The sequence below is a fragment of the Orycteropus afer genome, unplaced genomic scaffold, assembly GCF_000298275.1.
Source record: "Orycteropus afer afer isolate SDZICR_OR568_19922 unplaced genomic scaffold, OryAfe1.0 scaffold01182, whole genome shotgun sequence".
Taxonomy (NCBI): Eukaryota; Metazoa; Chordata; class Mammalia; order Tubulidentata; family Orycteropodidae; genus Orycteropus; species Orycteropus afer.
The window spans coordinates 87,744-88,269 of NW_006922769.1; positions in this window are offsets into that span (position 1 = coordinate 87,744).

Genomic DNA, 526 nt, shown 5'->3' on the forward strand with positions numbered 1-526 from the left:
TTCTGTAAGTTTTCACTTCCAAACTCATTTTCAATTAATTGGTACTTCTCTCTCCTGTATACACTAGCAATCATAGGTGGCATACCTTTAATCTCGCTACCTCAGTCCTTCTCCAAGAGGACAGGGAACTTCATAGTTATTAACTTATATAGATCAGAGTATGGAAGTGAATCTTATTTAAAGATGCACAGATTATTAACATAACTATATTTATTATGTTCTATTTCATTTTTGATATTAGCAATAGAAAGTGTTTTAAGAAACCATTTTGAAGGACAGTTTGAACAGAAATCTGGAAGCCATTGATATCACTCTGCAGCTCTGGAACACAGGATATGAGTGGTATTCTCGCAACACCATTTCTTACAATTTAATTTTTCTGAAGAATTTCTGGGAGGCTTCCCTACTACCAAATCCTGCAGCCCTAACACAGACCCATACTCTATCAACTGCCCTTAACACTGAAAGGAGGAAAGTACATATGTTTGTATACACGCACACACACACATACACACACACACACACA